A 21,710-nucleotide genomic window follows, 5' to 3' on the forward strand; every position below is an offset into this window, starting at 1 on the left:
ATGATTCCAGAAAAGCAGAGGGCAGGACCAAACAAGATATCACCAAGATAGTATACAAAGCCAATACGCTGCAGGTCCGATTTGGTCTGCATGGCACCCTTTCCCGAGCTATCCAGGTCGAGAGAGGAGTCAAGCAAGGCTGTATTCTGGCACCTTTTTAATTTAATTTTTACATCAATGAAATCATCCCTGAGATGGCTTCCCCTTCTTTCTTCCTGCCTTCGGCCGGGAATCGAAAGATTTCATCTCTGCTTTATGCTGATGACCTGGTTCTACTCTCCTTGAATAAAATCGGCCTTAAAAGGATGCTAGTTCACCTGGGAAATTTTTGTAATGAGCAGCACTTGACTGTAAATCACTCTAAAACTACGATCATGATTTTTGGCAAAAAAAGGTCCAAATCCAGTTGGGTCCTTAATGGGCATCAATTGGAACAGGTGCACTCATTCAAATACTTGGGTCTGTGTTTCAGTTACAATCTCTCGTGGAAACATCATCTAGAGGCATCTAGACTTTCATGTGCCAGAACAACGGGCCAAATCAGAAGGTTCTTTTATACCCGAGGGGGGCAATTAATTAACCCGATGCTTAAAGTCTTTGTGGCCAAAATCTTAGCCCAAATTCTCTATGGGACAGAGCTGTGGGGGCCCCCGGCCAAGCACACCTTAGACGCCCTCCAAAATAAGTTCATGAGGCAGATTCTGGGGCTTCCCCACGGGGTTCCGTCAGCCCATTTAAGAGCCTAACTTGGCCTTCCATCTCTTCTAGCAAGAATAGACTTAGCATATCTTAGATACTGGCGGAGGTTATTCAACATGGATGACAGTTCTCTCCCCAAACTTTGCTGGAATGAGCAACGTAAGATCGGGGGGTGGGCCCAACTGTGTCAAGAAAAATTAAAGACTTATAATCTTACCTTGGGAAAGTATTTAAGCCTCAACCAACAGGAACTTCGGAACTGGGTCTTTGACCATGATGCGTCCCAAGACCGGGCAACAATTGCAGTAGCCCCTTTTTCCTCCTGGTTCCCACTATTTAAGGTCAACCACGCTAAATCACAATATTTTGAGGTGCTGACGCAGGGCGTTCACGGAACTTAGGTTCCGTCGGCCTATCTTGATGGGAAGTACCTGGGAATCCCGGTCAAGGAGCGGAGATGTGTCTTTGGGTGCAACCAGACAGAGGATATTGTTCATTATCTTTTAAACTGCCCCTTGTACAAGGACCCCAGAAGGAAATTTTTGGCCCACTACATTCGCTCATATTGGGGGAACGCCCCAGGGAATTGATAGTAGATCTTTTAGCTGACAATTGTAAGCAAGTAACAGTTTCAGTGGCCAACTTTGCTCAAGCTGCTAGGAAGCTGAGGGAGAGTTACATCAAGACCTTATTAGTCACGTGCCCGCTGTAAGCTGTACCCTTGTTATCCTCTATGGAGTCCATTTGTCTATTTATGTAATCTCTTTCGTATCTTGCAAAGGCCTATGGCTACATGCAATAAAGTTGATTTGATTTGATAGTATACAACTTATCTGGGATTTGTCCATAATAGTAAGGCTACACTTAACTTTAGAATTGCTGAATGTTGCTTCTCCATCTGCACCTCCCCCCCCCCCAAGATTTGGTTTTTTGAGGCTGAAATATGTGGCTATGAATTGGGAGGCCAGAGTTCAAATCCCCACTTAGCCATGAAGCTCACTGGGTGACCTTGAGCAAGTCACTGTCTCTCAGCCTAAGCTACCTCACATGGTTGTTGTGAAGATTAAATCGGAAGGGGGAGAACCATGTTTGTATACCACCTTGAGCTCCTTGGAGGAAAGGTAGGATATAAATGTAGTAATAAACAAACATGATTGATAACAGAAATCCCTAAGTATCAGAACAAATGAGAGGACCCTGTCTCTTTTATTTGAAAAAAACTCATAAAATTTCCATTTCAGTATTTATCAGAGTTGTTGTGAACAGTCTTGAAAAATCCATGTTTTCAAAGATGATTTTATCCATTGCTTAATGTTTTTTATTATGATTTGTTTCTGACTTGGTAACTTTGTGCTAGGTTTTGACATTCTTATTTCTTCGTAGAAGCGTATAAGGAGCTGCCTCAGACTGATCAATCTAGGGTTTTATTTTCTGTCCTCCTCTCCTGAGTTTTAGATGGAGAATATACAAAGCACATGCTCATCTGCTGAAGTATGATCCTCCCTCAAATTTGTGTTAGCCCATGTAACGTGAGCAAAAGCACAGGTATCATCCTTCTTCCAACTAAAGTTAAGTAACTGGACATACTCTGTTTTTGCTCGGCTCTCTCTGTAGCCTCCCCTATATTGATTTTTTTTTTACTGTAAACTCCTCTGGGCAGGGACCTGTCTGTAAATTGGGGATGGAGAGCCCAAGAGCCTCATTTCTTTTTAGGCAACCTTCTGAGTGCTGCACACCAGAAGTGGGTAGGCCAGTGAGGTACCTTTTTGCACAGTAGGTTACATTCCAGCCATGCCGAGGTTCCTTACCTTCCTGCCACCCCTTTCTTCCATTCAGGCCAGCAAGAGGCATTATCACAGCTCAGGCACATATTCCAGTCACTCAAGGAGAGTGCAGAGGAGGGCTGGCAAGGGTGTGGCCTGGGGACAGTGCCAAGGGCCTGAAGGTTCCCTGTCCTGGTGTAAATAAAGCACATTGATGGTGCAGCATAAATACTAAATATAGGAAGGAAGTATGTAATCTTTTCAAGACAACATTCGTTCAGAGTTGGGAATTGTTTTGAAGAGAAATATTTGAATGGATTCCATAAATCCGACCATTTTGCTTCATTTTTTTCTTAAGTATAAAACCCAACTTTTTTGGTTTGCTGCCTTTCTTTATGTTCTTAGATTATTAGTTGCATTCTGGTTCTAGAATGACAGCCAGGTGTTGGTTTTGGTTAAGTTTTTGATTTATTTTTGTGGCATGTAAACAATGGGTTGCTATTCATTGTGGTATTTGGAATCTTTCACTATTGAGATTGTTTTGTGACAGCAGGTGGTCTATATTATAGAGATTATACAATTTAAATCTGGAATTGATCACACAATATATAGTGCTAAGTGTTGCAGTTTCAACAATGTGGTTCTATTTTCAGCTGACTAGGATCCATCCATCTGCTCTGGTGCAGCTGGACCACACTCAGTTAAGGATGTGACTCTTTCTCTGTCACTCTCCTGGGAGTAGGTTTTTATTTTAGTGTTCTCCAGCTGCAAATGAGCATTTTGGCTAACTGTACTAACCTTCACTTAATAACTGGAAAAATGCATATTGGGTAGTCATCAAGGGTCTACATATTTGGTCACCATGGCAACTCCCTCTCCTCCTTCTGGTGATCATCCTCTCCTTCATCTGACTTCACAGTGCACTTCAGAGACTCATAGAAGCTCCAAAACACAATGTGTTTGACCTTGGGCTGCTAATCCCAAGCCTGGATACATTCATGCATACATATATGCATATACATATGCATATAGTAAGAGTGTGTGTGTGACAGAGAGACTCAACATGGTGTTTGGGACGGAATGCCTAGCTACCCAAAGGCAGCTAACATTTGTGGACTTGTGCTGTTTGATACCTTCATGAGACTTGCACGATTTTGTGGATATGATATAATCTGTGATAAAACATCTGTTCTGGTGTGCCTGTCTAGAATTAATTAAAAAAGATGTCTCCCACCAGGTTTGAATGCTGTTCCTTTTGTATATGCACATTCTTTCAGTGCATTGTTAAATCTGCTGCTGTGCAATGTGTACTGTATGTTACTCTATTTTTGAAAGCTGCCATCACAAGGAAATTGTATAACTATGATTGCACATTTTAATTAAAAAAAAAACTTTCTGTCTTTTTGAAATAATGTTTTCAGGAACCTCTTGAGCGTCTATCATGGAACCACTATGTGTGGCAGAGACTTCTGAGGGGCATATTATAGGACACATTTTCAGTTTATGCTGGACATTGGCCAAGCCTGTTGGGTCTCACTGTTGCCTTGCTTGAACTGGGAGTTTGACTTCAAACATAGCCAATGCTCTCTGGAGGCTGCACATTGCATGGGAAGTTCAGAAGTAGGCATTCCAGCTGTCTTATCTGGTCCACTGTCAGTGATGTTCTCACTAAGGAACTCCTGATAAGCTTCTGAGGAATCCCGAGGTTCTCCATAACACATTTTGCAAACTATTGTTTTAAACCATTAGGATTCACCTGCAGTGGAAGAGATCATTATCCATTCCTCGCCAAAGTCATCACCTCACAGTAGAAGATTAAAGGTTGAAGGCAGAAGCACTAGACTTTACTTCTGAAAGCTGATGAGTCATATCTAGATTCTAGAATGCAAAACAGTGGATCCTCTTTCATGGGCTCAACATATGTGCCTAGTGTGAATGTCTCAAATAAATGTTTACATTTTCTCATTGTCTGTGTTGATCCCTTGACTTTGATCAGAACTGCATGGCTGACAGAAGACAACCCAGAGGAAGTTGAGCCAAACTTCATTGGAATCAGCGGTGTAAACATCTTTTGGAGCAAGACTATTTTTTTTATTTGAGCTGGATTCTGATTGCAGAGTCTTTGCTGATTGTTGGAGGAAGGGTGACAAAAGACTAGCATTTGTTGACTTTACCTACTTACATGACAATGAGCAGGGGAACCATAGGAAGTTGCCTTACACTGAGTCAGACCATTGGTCTATCTAGCTCAGTATTATCTACAGTGACTTACAGCAGCTTTATACGTTTTCAGACAGAGGTCTTTTCTCAGCCCTGACTAGTGATTCTGGGGATTCAACTTGGGACCGTTTGCATGTGAAGCAGATACTGTACCACTGAGCTGTGGCCCTTCCCTAAGATACCTCTGCTCATTTTAAAGAGGATCAAATGTATCTCATGTTTCATGCTATGTCAAGTGGCAAGTTTTCATCCGGCCACTTCACATTCTGCAACAATTACTGGCACTTCACATGACAGATAGCCATTGCTAATCCCCATTTTTTTTGACATGTGCATTGTAAAATAATGTGATTGGAAATCCATTTGTGAACCTGTTCTACATAAAATATGAGGAATGCCCATAGAATCCTCACCATTCAGTTGAAGTGGATTGTGCTTTTAAAAAAAAAAATCTATAAGAAGGCAAGCAAATTTGGGAACTTGAGCAAAGTATGGATATATTTGACATTCCATTTCATAATGGAGTCTTGAATCAATTTCTTTTAGTGCTTTGACACTTAATTTATAGTCACAGTTGCATAACTAGAGGAGTGTGACTGATTTCCTCAGGAGGAACTTCTTCAGTTATGTTTTCCTATGTAGTCTTCTTATGGGAGGTAGGGGGAAATGTATGCACCATTATGTTCAAAAATCACGTGGTTGTCTATTTTGCTTTGATTACGAAAGCCACATCAGTGGTTGCATCATTTCTGATTTGTATATGTGAAACACCCATTGTGGATCAAACACCATAGACAGCTTTCATGTTGGCTGATATTACCTCCAACGTAAAATGGCTCAGTGGAGGCAGTTAATAGATTCAGCTGAGAGTTATTAAATGGCGAGATATTAAGGGATATACATGTGTTTCAAAAGAGAGTTGAGCGTTCATTATGAAGAACAGGTATGTCTTGGGAAGCCTGAGTTGAACTAGCAACTGTTGTATTATTTAAGGGGCTACTTTTAATTTTTGAACACCTTGGGAGTTTGGGTAGTGCCTACTAATGAGATAATTTGCTATTAGATGCAGGGATGCATTAATCTGAAATGGTTTAGCTAAGTTTCATAATAGTGAGATTGTATGCAGAGCACACACCATTTTTTCCAACCCCAACCCAAAAATGATGTACTAGGAAATATAACTTTTAGGAATAACAAAGTCAATGAGGTAATAAGCGTAAAAGAAATTCTATTACCTCTCACCAGCATCTGGCTTTCTTTTTTTAAAAAATATTATTTATATCCTACCCTGCTTCTGAGGAAGTCAGGGCAGTATGCATGGAGAATACCCATTTTATCCTCACATCACTATGAAGTAAATTAGAATGAAAGACTGTGACTGGTCCAAGGTCACCCAAAGAGCTTTATGCCTAGTGGTGGTTTGAATCTGGATCTCCTTGGTCCAAATCCAATAGGTGAACTGTTATACCAAGTGTGGGGAACCTGTGACCCTCTAGATACTGCTGAACTACAACTCCCATCAGCCCCAGCATGCATGGCCAGGGGTGTTGTGACACTCCTCTGGTTATGAATATTGCTGCTACACTGGTGATGAATATTTACATTTTCATTTCCTGAAAGGATGATTCTAAGGTATTTGGAGAACATTAGAGAGAATCTGGAACATCCATTTCAATATCCCTATTTCTAAAAGGATCACTCTCTACACTGTAATCTTCAGTCATCTTGTGTCCTCCAAATGTTTTGGACTGCAACTGCCATTATTTATTTATTTGTATTTGTATACCGCCCCACAGCCGAAGCTCTCTGGGTGGTTTACAGTAACTAAATTATCTCTTACCATTGGCAATACTGGCTAGAGCTGGTGGGAGTTATAGGTCAATACATCTGGAGGGCACAAAGTTAGGGAAGTCTGCTCTACAGTATGATTTCCTGTGTGTGGAATAAGGAAGTTTCTGGCTCTTCTTATGGGAGCCTATTCTATAGTCTGGTAAACCTCAGCAGTAGAAAAATTGTTCTACTGTTACTCAGCCCTAAACTTCAACATTCTTTAATTTCTTCCGATTACTTCCGGTTACACCCTTTCCACAAATATGATTTAAGTCTGTCTCTCTCCCTTGGGGCTCACATACCCTTCGTCAAATATTTGAAAATGACTCTCTTTCTCTTGGTGATTTTCATTCTATGTTAGTGCTTAATGATATGTGAACTCAGTCCTTCAAGCCTTCAAGCAGTTACCTTATGGCTGTGACCTAACATAACAGAATAAATTCATTGAGTATTAGGGTTCCCTCAAACTACAGTATCTTTTCTTCAGTGCTCACTTTCTCTTTGCTACTCAATAAAATAAGGAGGAATTCTTAAGCTTTGAATATAGGGAGAAAAGTATCATAAGAATACAATGTAGTCTGCTAATGAGTGTGCAATAATTTGTTCAACTGGCTGTTATTTTTATCAGTTATGTTGATGTTTTATCTATCTGTTTATGTTTTGATTACTTTTGGTGGTACTCAGAGTAGATCTATTGAAGTTAATGGGCATGACTAACTTAGGTTCATTAATTTCAATGGACCTATTCTGAGTAGGACTTAGTTGAATTCAATCAATTGTATTTTACTTTGCTTTTCACACTGTTTGTACATGTGGGATACAAATTTAACAAATAAATTTTAAAAAGTACATAAAGTAGGACTTCACCAAGTGTTTGTGAATCAACAGTTTTGGCATGAAAGTTTTTTTTTCTGGAGTTCCAAAATGTTCTCCACCCAGATCCCAAAATGATTTAACTTCCTTGTGCCTGTTCACTGTTCTTTACTGACCCACTCTGTTAACTGTTCCATTAGCTATTTTGACACCATAAAAATAATATCCTTGTTGTCTTGTTGGTTGATCCAGCCAATCAGGGATCATGTAGTTAGCATGATTGATTTATTTTTTATTTACTGTATAAGATTTCTTACCTGCCCTTGCCATAAGGTCCCAGGGTGGGTTACAACAATAAAACATACTATTATAAAAACAAATAAAACCATTACAATTACAAAGCACACAAAACTATACCAAATGGAGCACTGTACTGACACAGTGACACTATATAGCCGCTTGGATTTGGTTATGTGACAGCATCTTGCAGCCGAAGTGAGGGCACTGCTTCCTGTTTTCACTGTGAATTGGTGAAGATGTTAATTCCTCTTCATAGTTCCTCTATTACCAAAAACAATGTTATTTTGGCTTGAGGGTCAGCAGAATAGCAAAGGCAGTTTTGTGGCTGGTGGTCTAGATTCTGAAAGGAGGGAGGAGTGGATGTGGGTAGTTCAAGAACTCAGTCTGTATCTAAGGGATGAGACTGGAAACATGCTAGAATCAGCAACTTTATAGGAATTGGTTGAACTTTTTTTGGCCTTTTGTGTCACTTGATCCCTGTTGAATTGATAGCTGCAGTACCACCCTCTGCCATCTGTAGTGGTGGCGTTTCAATGTAAAGCGTAGGCCAAAAGCTCCTTTCTCCAACAAGCTGTTATGATGGCTTAGATATTAAGGGACTTGGGTGGCACTTCCGGATATCTCATTTTTGCGCTTGAATGCACAGTTCTGATGTTTCCTATCTCTGTGTCAGGGTGTGTGGGATTTTTTCCCCTGCTTTCTTCATCAATTCCTGTCCTCCCTCATAGGTCTAAGAGGATATAATCTCCTTCTTGAACAAGGAAGGACTCTTGCTGACTTCAGTAATCTAGATAAAATACAAATATTGCATATTACTGATTGGTTTCAACTGGATGCCAAGATCCTGGTATCAAATGTTAAGGACATTTACTACTCTTCTGCTACTCTCTTGTACCTTTTAATATTCACTTCTGAAAAGGTTTGCAGGTTCTAGCGTACTTCCGTTAATTTGCTAGTGGTCTCTTTAGTCTGAATTACAGAAAGTAACAAATGAAAAAAATTCTTTGTATTAGTTAGTTAAATGATTTAACATTGCATCCAAGTTATTATGTATAGATATCAGGCAACTCATTTTATAATTTTTTAAAAAAGATAATCTCCAGTGCATGGCCTTTTGATGCAGTGAACTGTTTATAGCAATTTAGTTTACATTGAACAGTGAACTGAAGTAGGCAGCTTTGACATAAAATCAGATTAAAAACACCTATTTAGTCAGAGATTAAATGAGTAATGTCTTGCACTCTAATCTGAATGTTTTTATAACCACAGTTCTGGTCTTCCAGGAAAAAGGGCAATAGACTGACTTGGCAAAATGCATAGCTGCGTTTTACAATCTGCAGAGTGGGTTCTGACAGTTGATGAGCAAAAGGGACTTTACTGGTGAATGGGTCTATTAAAAATGCATCTAAGTAACTTGCCTGAATTACATTACTGGTATGGCAAATGATATTGCTTTACATTCTGGCCAGCGTGAAAGAGTCTCTGCATCTCTTTGCCTATATGTAGTAATCTTCAGATGGTAGATGCTAATTCCCATTTAAACTAAGGAAACTGTTTTCATCTAAATAATTTATAATTGCAAGTCCAAATATATATTTGCAAATAGCTCCTATTTGAATGGTCAAAATTAATCAAAACCAGTGCAGAACTGGAGATGATTAAGATTGTGAGAATGCTGTTTTTAACCACGTCGGTAAGCCTTTAGACTATGACCATGACTAACATAGTCATTCTGCTCTTAATTCAGTACAGCAGGTGTGGGGGAACCTTTGGACCTCCAGGTGGTGTTGAACTGCAACTCCCATAATCCTTGGCTATTGGCCATGCTTGCTGGGGCTGATGGAAGTTGTAGTTTAGCAACATTTAGAGTGCCAAAGGTTCCCACACCTGCAGTACAGACATCCAGAGAATGTAGTTTGAGAGCTTCTGTATACATGGTTTACCCCCTACCCCGACTTGTTAATATCAAGAATTAATGCTGTGTTCACCTTGTAGGTAGCTGTAAGCTTGTTTCAGTCACTTGTTAGAGGTAATCATTTAAAGGAAATGGAGACTACACCAGGAGGCAACTGCAGCCTACTGGTCTTTGCCATTGACAAATACACTAGGATTTTACTCTAGCAATCTTAGACATGTTTACTTGGAAGTAAGCCCCACTGAGTTGAATGGAACTTATTCCCAGATGAGTTATAGAGTTTTATACTGAGTAAAGCTGACTCTTTCTCTCCACCCCTACCCCATTTTGAAGCTGCACAAAATAAAGTGTGAAAAGGCCACAATGATTATGTGGTTTACTTTGGATGAGAAATTTATATATTTCTCCATTTGGTAGGAAGTCTGCATTTTTCTAGGTGCTTAGGGATAATAAACAAGTGAAAGAGAGCTTAAAAAGCTGCTTGGTTGTAATTAATACACATTTTATATGAGTCCTGAAAGCATCCATTAAAAGCAGAGCTCCTACATTTTCAACCCATCAACCCAGTGGTATGTTAGCACCAGCTCAGAGCTCTCTGAGTTGGCAAGCAGATGGTCTCTTTTGCATTCCTCCAGCGTGCTAGTACTGCCAGTCGGATATATGAAAGGCTCATTAATTTTACTCACTGTTTGGCAATAAGACCTTGCTTGTTCTTTGCTCTGTTCTGTTTTCTCAAACCTGGATAGCTGTGGCTCCCCCCCCTCCCCCAGTTGTAGTTTAGTTGTTGCTTTGCTATAACACTGCATTATTGGTTTTGCAGTGAAGCCAAAATGAAAAACAGTGGGTGGTGGGGAGAGAGATTGCTGTGCATTCGCTGGATTCAGAGCTATGAAACCTTTACTTACTCCATAGTGAAGAAATCAGGAGTTACACATGTTGCGTTTTGCCTCTCAGATTCTCACTGTGAGGCAATTGTTAGCAGCTTTTCAGTACAAGAGACCAGTAAATTCCGTGGCTGTAGTATATCGCTTTTTCCTAAGTGGAAATAATGGAATGAAATAAGTGGAAGTAATGGAAAGCACTGTAAAAAGGTAGAATTGTCGAGCATATAGAAGAACAAGTCTTGCAGAACCAGCAAGGCTCCTGTCACATTAACCTTTTAGAGTTCTTTGAGAGTGTCAACAAGTATATAGACAGAGGTGCTGCAGATCACACCGAGTACTAGGACTTTCAAAAAGCCTTCAATAAAATACCTTACCAAAGACTCCTGTGTAAGCTTAAAAGTAAAGGTCCTCCTATACATCAGTAAGTGGCTAAGGAATAGGAAGCAGAGAGTAAGAATAAATGTACAGTTCTCCCAGTAGAGGGATGTAGAAAGTGGAGCCCCGCAAGGGTCAATATTAGGACCTGTGCTTTTTAACTTATCCATGAATGATGTAGAGATAGGGGTGAGCAGTGAGGTAGCCAAGTTCGCTGATAATACCTAATTGTTCAGCGTGGTTAAAACAAAAACGGATTGTGAGGCAGCTCCAAAACGATTTCTCCAAATGGGGTGAAATGGGCAAATTCAGTGTAAGCAAGTGTAAAGTGATGCATATTGGGGCAATCCCCCACCCCCCACCCCAATTTCACGCTTATGATTATAGGACTGAACTGGCAGTGACTCATCAGGAATGAGATCTTGAGTTCCTAGTGGATAACTCGATGAAGATGTTCATCCAGTGTGCAGGAGCTGAGAAAAGCAAACTCCATGCAAGGGATCATTAGGAAAGGAACTGAAAATAAAACTGTCAATATCATAAAGCTGTTATACAAATCTATGGTGCGACTGCACTTAGAATATTGTGTGCACTTCTGGTAGCCTCACCTGAAAAAGGGATAGCGTATTGCTGGAAAAGGTTCAGAAAAAAACAATCGAGGGGCTGGAGCAACTTCCCTATGAGGAAAGGTTGCAACATTTGGGGCTTGTTAGTTTACAGAAAAGGCAGGTAAAGGGTGACAAGATAGAGCTGTATAAAATTATGCATGATGTGGAAAGCTTTTCTCCCTCTCACAAGAATAGATCTCAGGGCATCCAATGAAGCTGAATGTTGAAAGAGTCAGGACCAGTAGTGTAGTGCCAAATTCAGAACTGTGGGGTCCCTTCATGATAGTCATGACCATGCCCCCTCCCCTCCCCCTCTTTCTTTTGCTGCTGGGTTGAGAATGAGATCATTGTTAACAGCTTTGCACACCACAACAGATGTTCCTAGGAGCCAATGAGCATGAAAGAGTGTGTTAGCTAATGAGAAGAGTCTTCTCAGTGCCTGACTCATCTCCTTTCACTCTGGAAAGGACAAGGAAGCATGTTAAGAGACTTTTCTCAGTGGCCAACACTGTCTGCTTTCATGCTGATTGGCTCACAGGATGCTGGAGACATTGGGATCCTGCTACTAAAAAACTTAAGGAGTCTAAGACCATGGATGACTACACCACTGGTCAGGACAGAGAAAAGAAAGTATTTATTCACACAGTGCATAGTTACATTATGAAATTCACTTCCACAAGATGCAGTGATGGCCACCAACTTGGATGGCTTTAAAAGAAGATTAGACAAATTCATGGAGGATATTCACTGTCAGAGACAGTACGCCTCTGTTCACCAATTGCTGGGAATCACAAGTGGGGAGAGAATGGTTGCACTCCGGTCCTGCTCACAAGCATCTTTTAGGCATCTGGTTGGCCTCTGTGAGAACAGGATTCTGGTCTTGTTGGGCCCCTGGCCTGATCCATCAGGTGCTTCTTATGTTCTTAACACACTTCCTAAAGTACGTATTAGCTCACTTGTTTATTCATCCTGTGAAGTAGTCAAGTACCTCCATATTACAGATTAGATACTGGGGCTAATCAGAGACTTAACTCTCATGCTTACGGCTACCAGATTAGAGTTGGCCAAAAACTGGAATGATGCAAGCAGGTCAACAATGGAGAATTGATACAGCAGGCTCTGGCAAATTGGTATAGCAGAAAAAATAATGCATAACTTTAAGGTGGCAATGGTTCTACTTTATCTAGTGCACCAGACTACAGGACTTGGAATTGATGCTTTCACCTCCCTTTTGAAGGCTTTGGGAGAAAGGGTGACGATGGAAATTGTTCTGCGTGAACTTGCATTGAGTAGAGGACCTGAAAATGGACTCAGGAGTGGTAATTTGTTTTATAATGTGATGGACACTCAGACATTGTCATTGTTTTCTATGTCCTTACAGGACTGCCACAGAATGGGGGTTCAAATTTGAAATCATCCCTGGGTACTGCTTATTTCTTTGTTATGCTTTGTTGATGTACGTTGTTGTGTTTGTGCACTGAAAACATAAAAATTACATATATATAGAAAACAAACTGGGGCTATTGTGGCCCCAAAACTATCAAGTTAGTTAATGGTTAGGCTGAGATTTGAACTGGGGTCTTACTGATTTATAGCTCACCCCTTAACTATTGGGAATGATAGGTTTTCAGGAATGCCAAGCGATGACAAGTTGTTCAGAATAGGTGGGCATGAAGTAGCAGAATGGACTAGAACATTTTACATTGTCGAACGCTAACCTTGGTGAGAGGGCTGGTTTCTCTGTTATGGACTAGCTTTTTGTGTTTTCTTAGTTACAGGTTCTTCTCTTTTTATGTGGGGGTTCATATTTAAAACAATATCCTTCTCCGTTCAGTCTGATATGATACAGTCTACTCAACCACCTCAGGATTATTCTATGATGTGTTTAGACCAGGCCTATATTTGGATTGACTTAGTTATTTTTGCAGATATGTATAATGTAGCCAGTGCCTGAAAATACATGTAAAATACTACTTTCCCTACATATATGTCCCACCTTCCTTCCACCAGGAACCCAAAGTGGTGTGTATGGCATGCATACACAGGGGCCTCCCATGCAGACTCAGACCTGAATAATAATTGTATTACCTGTTTAGCAGGTAAAATAAACATTTGGGAAAGTTCCAGAACTCTTGCTTCTGCATGCACCTCAGCAATTCAACAGATGATATAACACATTCTTCTTGATTTTTTTTTAGTTTAAAACAATTTTAAAAAGTGTTTTTCTGCGCAAGGCAGAATTGGAACATGTACAAATTTATGAATAAATGTATGCATAAATCTTTCCCATATTATAGTTTTATTTCAGAAGCAATTCTTTGAGTAAATATGTTAGCCTTGGACACAGCCCTAAGGCTACTATTGGTTCAATTATATAGTCCAGCACTTATATATATAATTTCTGTCAATGTGTTGAGTATGAAAGGACGGCACTGTGTATTTAAAAAATTACAGTTCTTTGTTTCATGACCCAAACTGGCTGGATAAAACTTATTCACATGTTGAGGCAAAATCGCTCTTATAGAATCTACAAAGAAGCTGGGAAGGCATTTATTTGAGTTTAATTTTCTTGAGGACACAAAATAGGCCTCCAGGTGAAAATGGGGTCCATCATTTTCTCTTTAAAGTAAGATCATGAACACAATCACTTCTGATCAAAGAAGTGTCTGCTGAAGAAATTGACTATGCTACTTGCATTAACAGTTTTATAGTGACTGTCAGCTCCTACCTTTTGTCAACGTAACTTCATTCCCTCCTCTCTTTCTTTTTCCATTTTTTCTTTTTTTAATGTGTCTCCCAGATCAAAGTTAGATGAATGGGTGAACAGTTTTGTCATGTTCTTTGCTTAGGCTTAAAAGAACAGCATCAGCTATAAATGCAGGGAAATTGGGTGGTTCTTGGGAGTTTCTTCAGGCCACTTATGACCTGATTGCATACCATAGCATTACTCATTATCCAGTTGCAGAACTGGTGTCACTGATATCCCCAAGGCAGTGTTGTTTCCCCAGGCTATTAGCTAGTAATATCTAGAACATTGTCATTTTTACACAAAATTGAACAAGCCAGGTTTTGGATGCAAGGTGACACTGTTTTCCACGATAAAAATGTAAAGCTTGTATGTAAGTTTTGTATTTTCAAATCTAAGTAATCTGACTTGGGACCCGCATTCTGAGTTAGAGGCGGACAACTAAAATAAATTTGTTAGTAATCTATTATTATATAGTATACTTGGCAAACTTGGGAGACCATCATAGGGCACCCCTGAATTTCACATCTCAATAATATTTTAGAAGGGAGTTGTGTTAATACTGCTTACTTGTCGTTGCCACAACATTGAACCATCCTCCTGCCAGCCTGGCATTTCATCAGGCTGTAGTAGAGGAAGGAAGAGATGGGATGCAGGGCACTCCATTGAAGGACTGTTTGGGCTCCTCTTCCTCCCTGAACTTCTCCATCCAGCTGGTCACTAAGAAGAACTTGTCAGTAAGAACGTGTACCTGCCTCTACTAATTTCATTCTCTTTACCAATCCATTTTCCTTTCATGCATTTTTGAATTGTAAACCTGAAGGCAGGGCAGCTAATTAATCTGTAAGCTTAGGAGCCTTTTGTGGCTGAAGAGTGGGACAAAAATTCTTAGGTGATTAGAGTTAAATTCTGACAAGGCCCATGGACCTTCACTGTAGAAAAGTGAACCCTGTCATCAAAATGAGCAAGGAAATATGTGGTGTACCTGGGCCAGGTCAGGGACTAGGATACTTTCTCGGTTTATGGATACTAATAATTTCTTCAAATCATTTGAGAACGGCAGTTTCCAAGTTTGATTGCCCAAAATTGGCCTTTTTGTTGAAAACTGCAATTGTGGCACACTGTGTGTTCCAAATTTGGTCCTCAATATTCTTACAGTCTGAGAGGTTCCAGAGGCATACTCATTCCTGGCTTCAGTACAAGCATTGTCACTTATCCATTCTTCACCCCCCAAACTTCCCCCAGTGATATTGGGTTCTTCACTGCAGTTTCACTGGGACTATTCACATTTTGCAGTGGAATTTCTTAACCATTCCTTTCTAGACTTGAGACTACAATTGATTGAGCAGAAAATTATACTGTCAGCCCATTGGATCCTGGACAGATTTTATTGGCTTGGAATTCTAGGCCATAATATATGTAGATGTGCAGTAGCCAGTGGAACATTAATTCACATGTTATAGTCATGTGTGCTAATAGGATCAGTTGGGGGTGTGGTGATACAGCACCTCAACTTTGTACTTCCCTGCCTTCCACATGTTTTTGGGATATATAGCTTTTGAATGGGAATTTGAGATTCCACACAGATTTTGGAATGGCTAAATGTATATTACTCAGCACTGGGAAACGAGGATCCCACCAAATGTTGAAACGTGGACTGAGGTGCTTCTAGATATATATACCAACTAGGGGGAAAATGACATTGAGTCAGTGCAATGTAATGAGAAATATCTCTGTGTCTTGTCCACTTTTATGGAGCTGTCAGTTGGGATAGAATGGCAGGAAAAAGGGAACTGGGGTACTGTAACAGATTTCAGATTTGGTAGACGATGATGATTTAAAAAAAAGGAGGAGGATGGGAATGAAGACACCTGAACTGTATAGATGGGAAAGAGACATAGCGCAGTGGTAGAACAACTGAGTTGCAAGCAGAACGTCCCAGGTTCAATCCCTGACATCTTCAGGTAGGGATGGAGAAGACCCCTGTCTGAAACATAAAGTTGCTTCCAGTCAGTGTAGACAATGCTGAGGTAGATGGATCAATGGTCTGACTTGGTATTAGTCAGATAATTTAATAGGTATTTTCCTATTAACTATTAGCATCTGCTGGCTACTCTACTGGGAGCCAGTTCTCTGCAGGAGTCTGCTACGTCTTAGTTTGTTCAACAGGATCTGTTCTGAACCATGTTTTGTTTTTGTTGATTGCCCCCCTTTCAGTTCTGCCTGGGTTTGTGGCTAGGTCTATATAGAACAAGATTTGTCAGTCAGAATTGGGGCCTGAGACTTTCATCTAAGTTTCTGAAGGCCAAGATAGAATTGGATGATGAATGGAATATAGGAGGTGGGTAGAATCCTTTGACCCCTGGTCAGTGCCCTTAAATTGGTTCTGTGCTACTTGATTTTGTAGTTTTCTCATGAGCTTCTGTTTGCTTCTTGAGGCTTCAGAACATTTCACTTAAAGCCTTTACAGCTAAATGTTTTGTGGTTTGTAGAATAATAGGAACATTAACAGTAATTGGAACATTAACTCTGTGGTTCATATGTATTCCTCTTCACATCCCACTACTCAATTCTTAATTTAAGTTACTGTTGTTAAAAGCCAAGCACGTTTGCAAGATGACATTCTGAAAATTGAAAGAGTACCTTTGTGGTGTAAACTTCTCAGGAAACAAATGAGTTCATCTCTTTATAACCTTCTGCTTCTCTGATCAGTTGCTTCCCTATACAGAATAGTAAAACTTATTGCAAGAAAGTACAGCTATCTACAAAGCAGTTGACAAATTACTGGGATTTAAGACAGCTTAGAACCAATTTTCCACTTCATGCTGTTGTCATATTTGCTGTGTGCGGTGCTTTGTTGTGGTGCACACTTTCTTTTTTTTTTTTTCAATAGTTTTTATTCAGATTTTCATAAAACATACAAGACGAAATCATGAAACATTCAAAGACAAAAAACAAAATCAAAAATAGTTAAACAAAAAAAAAAAAAAGAGAAAAAAAAAACAAAAATAAAAAATAAAGAGTAAAATATTGACTTCCCATTTGTCAAAGATCAAATCAGTTATAAGTCTATAATATATAACAATCCTGTCTCTTAAGTCATATTATAAAATCACTTTCCTCCAGTAGTTATCTTACTTAATCATCAAATCTCATAAACATTACTTTATTCTTTCCACAAAAAGTCAAAGAGAGGTTTCAATTCTTTAAGAAATATATCTATCAATTTTTTTTCCAGATAAGCATATCGATTAATCCATCTCATTACTAATTATGATAATCTTATTGTCAAAACCATAGTCAAAATAAACATTTCAATTAATCCATCACATCAGAATCTGTTAGGTTCAGTAGTTTCAGTAGCCATTGTTCTATTATCCCTATTAGTTCCATTTTCCATCTTCCATCTTCAGTAGTCTTGTTAAGTCCAGTAATTTCAGTATCCAATCTTCCATTATCAGTATTCCATAATAATCTTGCTGTCAAAGCCATAGTCATATAGTAAGAGTCTGATGGGAATTACCTCTATCCCAAATATTTTCTTGCCATCCATTCTGAATAGGTTGCTGAAATACTGCTGTAAAATCATATCTCTGTTCTTTTTTTCAAAATACACTGGGTCATCTCTTGAAAGTTTTTCCATTGTCACATGGCTGCAGTTAATTCCATAGATTTTCTCTATATTGGGCTCCATCACATCAATCCAGTCCAGAAGATTATCCATGCCATTGATAACTTTATCTCTAGAATCTTCATTAATTTCTTCAGAGATAACATTGAGTTCCAAACAATAGATTTTATTTCTAAAGTCCATAGACTCCAAATCTTGTTCCTGTTCCACGTTTGTTCCAATCTCCGGGATCTCCTCTCTCACAGGGACCCCTGTTCCAGTCTCCAGGGTCTGTTGTGGTGCACACTTTCAATCACGGATGGGAAAACTCTGGTCTTCCAGATGTTGGACTCTAGTCCTCATCAGCCTGAGGAAACATGGCCAGTGGACATGACTGATGGGAGTTGTAGTCCAACAACATCAGGAGAGCCACAAGTTTTCCATCCCTGTCGTAAGGATACATATGTCATTGGCATGTACCAGACAGCTGTGGGCAATTGCTGCCCCCAGAGTGGAGGCTGTCATTCTGTATCTTTGAGTGGTTGGAGATGTGTGTCTTCCTACCCCCACCCCCAAAACACCATAAAATGTTTAATAGCTTGGAAACAACTTATATAACCATTTTACAATATCAATTTTTAATTTCAGAAACAAATTTACCAACTTTTACTTACTTGGTCCTAGATGTACATGCATTAATGGTATTTACACAATATTCATATACTGTCCATTTTCTTTTATTCCCATCTCCTTATTTGTTTCCTAGTTCATTGTCAGGATGAAGGATTGGGGCCCTGATGTTTCAGAAGATGAGGAGAGGGAGGGGGTCCTTTGGCCAGAGCCGTGTGAAGAAGACGCAGAGGAGGGGGAGGAAAGCTCAGAGATAGAACTGTCTGGCAGCGAAGACCTTGAATGTCCTACAGACACATATCCTTCCCGTGAGCTTCCCACGCCTCCTCCCCCTTCGAGCTTAGAGCAGTTGGAGAAGGAGGGAGGGCAAGGGGGAATCCAACCTCCTCCTGATCGAGGGAAAAGCAAGGAGCCAGATGGTTTAGGCCTTGCCCCCCCGCTTTCCCCCATACCTGAAGCAGAGTCCTCAGAAGGGGAGGGGGCAGTGGCACCCCCTTCACCACGTACAAGGAGACAGCAAAAGAGGCAGCAAAAGAAGGGGGAGAGGAGGGGTGTGGATGAGAGCACTTTGAGGCAGAGTGAGAGAATTCGCGCTCGATTGCCCCCTTCTTAAGGGACAGGGGGAATAGTGGTTCCTTGTTCTGTCAACTTTCTTCCTAGTCGCAGGTTATGTTTTGTAGTGAAACTTCATGAGACGGCGTAGTCTTTGTCTGGATATTACTTTAATAAAAACTGATTTGCTTTCACCAACTGGTCTGGTTCCTGAGTCCCAACCTGGACACGACATTCATAATGATTTCATAATAACATGTACACAAACTCTGTTCCTCAATTCCAAGTTTTGGTCTAACACACTAATTTGGAACCCAACTTTTCAAACCCTTCTTCTAATTCATAACATTTCTTCAAAAGCAACATCAGTTCAATAATTTATATCTGATCCCATATCCTTTGTAATCATTTTGCTTTACTGGGGTTTTCATTGCTTTTCCATGTTTTTGTGTAGGCTTTTTGTAGAATGTGCCTTTCACCCAACACACAGTTTTAACATAATTCAGTTAACACATCACTGGATCAAACACTAGTTTTAGTTGAAACATTTTCTCAGTTACCCTCATCATTGTCATCTAGTATCTGGCTGCTTTTTTACACAGCTGTCCCATATGAAAATAATTGGTGATCACTTGTGACCGAGTAAGATTGTCTTCCAAAATAAAGTCTTTAGCAGTGGGTCTGTAAGTGACTGTGGAGGTCAATCCTAGATCCACAAAGCCTCCCACAGTGAGGACATAGGTTTCCAGATGGAAGACTGTTGCGATGAGGATTTGTTTGATGTGCCTCCTGCTTGGCTCGTTTGTCCTGTTTGCTCTGTATTTGTGCTTCTTCAAAGTCCATAGCACCTTTGATAATAGCCGAACTCCATTTGGGACGCTCATGGGCCAAGACTTCCTAGTTCTTGATGCTCAATTTACATTTTTTAAGGTTATTTTTAAAAACATTTTTAAACCTCTTTTGCTGTCCACCGATATTCCATTTTCCATCCTTAAGTTGGGAGTAGAGTAGATGCTTTGAAAGATGGTGATCAGGCATTCGAATAACATGGCCTTTCCAGCAAAGTTAATGTTGGAGGATCATTGTTTCAACACTGGTGGTCTTCTACCAATATGCTAACATTAGTCCACCTATCTTCCCAAGTAATTTGCAGAATTTTCTGGAGGCAGCGTTGGTGGAATCTTTCAAGACGTTGGGAGTGGCTTTTATAGATGGTCCATGTTTCACAGGGGTACAGTAAGGTCGGTAATACAGTGGCTTTGTAAATAAGCATTTTGGTCTCCCTGCGAATATCCCAATCCTCAAACACTCTACGCTTCATTTGGGAGAATACGGCACTCACAGAGCTCAGACGATGTTGAATTTCAGCGTTGATGTCAGCTTTTACAGAGAGATGGCTGCCAAGATAAGAAAAGTGATCAACATTCTTCAGAGTCGCATCGTTAAGCTGGATTGATGGTGCTACAGAGGGAGTAGTTCACACCTGTTGATGAAGCGCTTTGGTTTTTTTAATATTAAGTGAGAGGCCAAGCTTTTCATATGCTTCTGCAAAGACATTTAGGATAGTTTGAAGATCTTTCTCTGAATGTGCTGAGACTACATTATCATCGGCATATTGAAGTTCTACAACAGAGGCTGACATTACCTTACTTTTTGCTTTCAGCCTACTGAGATTAAAAAGCTTTCCATCTGTTCAATATGTGATTTCCACACTAGTGGGAAGTTTCCACTCAACAAGGTGTAGAATCGTAGCAATGAAAATGGCAAGTAAGGTAGGAGCAATGCTGCATCCCTGTTTTACACCTGTTGCCACTTTGAATGGATAACTTTGAGAGCCATTGTTATCCAAAATTGTCGCTGTCATGTTGTCATGGAGGAGTTGCAAAATATTCACAAATTTATCAGGGTATCCAATTTTCAGAAGAATGGTCCAGAGGGCAGTTCGATTTACAGTATCAAAGGCCTTAGTCAGATCAATAAATGCCATATACAGAGGTCGGTTTTGCTCCTGGCATTTTTCTTAAAGCTGTCATGCAGTGAAGATCATGTCCACTGTCCCCCTGGGAGGGTGGAAACCATTTTGGGATTCGGTTAGGACATCATCTGAGATTGGTAGGAGGCGATTTGTGAGGATCCTTGCAAGGATTTTACCTGCAGTAGCAAGAAGAGAGATACCTTGGTAGTTCCCACAATCTGTTCTATCACCCTTCTTAAAAAGGGTGATAATTATGGCGTCCCTAAGTTCTTCAGGGATCTCCTCCCTCTTCCAGATCTTTTCAGTGAGCTTATGAAGTTGTTGTGTTAAGTTCAGACCCACCTTCTTTAAAGACGTCAGCAGGAATCCCATCAGGTCCACTTGCTTTGTTATTCTTCATTTGTTTGATGGCTTTACTAACTTCATCCAGATTTGGGGATACTGTAAGCTTGTCTGTGGTTTGTTGTTGAGGAGTTTGTGAGGAGACCTCACCAGCCACGATAGTGTTACAATTAAGGAGGTCATGGTAACGCTCTTTCCAACACAGTGCAATAGACTCTTTATCCTTAAGACGTTTGGTACCGTCCTTTGAGCGTAAGGGATTCGTACCATGATTTGTTGGTCCATAGATGGCCTTTGTGGCATTAAAAAAGCCCAGTGCATTGTGAGCATCTGCAAAATGTTGGATTTCTTGTGCTTTCTTTATCCAAAAGGCTTTGTTAAGTTCTCTAGTTCTTCTTTGGACCTCAGCCTTTGCACTGGCATATCTGGAAGGCTTTCCTTTTCTTGT

The 21,710-nt window shown here is 40.1% G+C and overlaps 1 protein-coding gene and 1 long non-coding RNA gene across 13 annotated transcripts in view; one reads left to right on the top strand and one right to left on the bottom strand.

Moving 5' to 3' along the window:
- The window catches only part of SEMA5B (semaphorin 5B), a 585,589-nt gene that overhangs the window by 48,024 nt on the left and 515,855 nt on the right, over nt 1-21,710 (top strand). The gene's annotated exons all lie outside the window — the stretch shown is intronic.
- On the bottom strand, nt 8,533-16,875 carry LOC133378183 (uncharacterized). Its single transcript, XR_009760905.1, has 3 exons — nt 16,797-16,875; nt 10,446-10,575; nt 8,533-8,594 (listed from the first exon to the last, which is right to left on the bottom strand). It is a non-coding gene; the product is annotated as an uncharacterized LOC133378183 (long non-coding RNA).

Source organism: Rhineura floridana, chromosome 2 (genome assembly GCF_030035675.1).
Source record: "Rhineura floridana isolate rRhiFlo1 chromosome 2, rRhiFlo1.hap2, whole genome shotgun sequence".
Taxonomy (NCBI): domain Eukaryota; kingdom Metazoa; phylum Chordata; class Lepidosauria; order Squamata; family Rhineuridae; genus Rhineura; species Rhineura floridana.